At 33.1% G+C, this 1,402-nt stretch overlaps 1 long non-coding RNA gene across 2 annotated transcripts; it reads right to left on the minus strand.

Annotated features, from left to right (window-relative positions):
• Window positions 1-195: 195 nt before the first annotated feature.
• Window positions 196-1,324, minus strand: LOC112452826. 2 transcript variants are annotated; one of them, XR_003040544.1, is made up of 4 exons: window positions 1,039-1,324; window positions 781-870; window positions 622-693; window positions 196-538 (listed from the first exon to the last, which is right to left on the minus strand). It is a non-coding gene; the product is annotated as an uncharacterized LOC112452826 (long non-coding RNA). The 2 variants fall into 2 exon arrangements; XR_003040543.1 differs by lacking the exon at window positions 196-538 and having other exon boundaries at window positions 561-693; window positions 1,039-1,322.
• Between the last annotated feature and the right edge of the window lie 78 nt (window positions 1,325-1,402).

Below are 1,402 nucleotides of genomic sequence, written 5' to 3' on the forward strand. Positions count from 1 at the left end.
TACTCTCTAAAAGAGAATCAGTGTATTTTTACTGAGAAACAGTAAATAGTTACTGATTTTGCTGTTTTAAGTCACTGTTTCTAGTAGTCCAATATTACTGATTGAAACAGATATAATAACTAATTCTTTCAGTGAAATGTCACTGATTCTAAGTGGTATACTTATAACTGCTTCAATCAGTGATGTGAGCTGATTAAATCAGTAATATTGACTATTTTAATCAGTAATATTATACTACTAAAACAGTGACTTTGAGCAGCAAAATCAGTAATGTGAACTGATTAAATCAGTAATATTGACTGTTTTACTCAGTAATATTGGACTACTGGAAACAGTGACTTTGAACAGCAAAATCAGTAATGCAAGCTGATTAAATCAGTAAATGTCCCAGCAAACAGTAACAAAAAGTAATAACCTTAATACATGTTATAATTTTTTATTCAACAATGTAATTGTTACGTACAAAATGTTTACAGAATGAAGTCAATTAAAAATTAAACATTCCTCAGCTTACGAGCTTGTGCCTCTATGTTTGTTCCTTCTTAAAAAAAGATTTTTCTGTGTGTTAGCAAGTATTAATATATATAATATATAACTTTTAAATGCACTAACCAAACTTACAGGCCATATCTGTATTAACGAAGAATTTGGAAAAATAGGAGGATCATCATGTTGTCCTTTATCAATGTTCTTCTGAAATTAAATATTCAAATATTTGAATCGTGTTTTAACAATCAATTTATACTAAGAAATTATAAAAATAAGAAATAAAAGACTTACTCCTTTTGATAAGTTTCCAACGATAACCGAGATTAATAATCTTATTCTGTTTGCTGTTCAGTTCTCTCGTTCAATACGCCGTGGTTTATGCTGAAAATGAAAAGGGAGAAACAGTCTCTAGTTTATCGTGCTTTACTATGGGCCCGTTGGGCCTCCATCTTTGCCCCGTTGGCAAACTATAACCTCGCCCCGTTGGGCCACCGTACTCGTCAGTACCCGCGGTAAATGAACTACAGCTCAAGAAGCTTTCGTACTTACTTTTAACCTCACCTTTTTCGCAAGCACGCTTAGCTCAGTACCGCAGTTTCTCTCATTCTTCGTAATGTACACTTAGCACCGCTTCGTCCTTCGTCACGTATACTTCGTTCTCGTCTTCTGTTTCACACATCACTGAGATCACAATCCTGTTCCGCTTCCTCGCACCATCAATCAGTATTACCAACAGATAACTGATTTTACAGTAACATCTTACTTTCACTGACCATAATCAGTGAAATATAAGATAAAGAAACAAAAAGTAAACATTCTACTGAAGTTTAGTGAAATACTCACTGATTCTCAGTGAAATCTTATTTTACTGTTTCAATTAGTGATATTTTCACTGATTTTACTTTAGAGAGTA

Source organism: Temnothorax curvispinosus, unplaced genomic scaffold (genome assembly GCF_003070985.1).
Source record: "Temnothorax curvispinosus isolate PA1 unplaced genomic scaffold, ASM307098v1 QBEX01003720.1, whole genome shotgun sequence".
NCBI classification, from domain to species: domain Eukaryota; kingdom Metazoa; phylum Arthropoda; class Insecta; order Hymenoptera; family Formicidae; genus Temnothorax; species Temnothorax curvispinosus.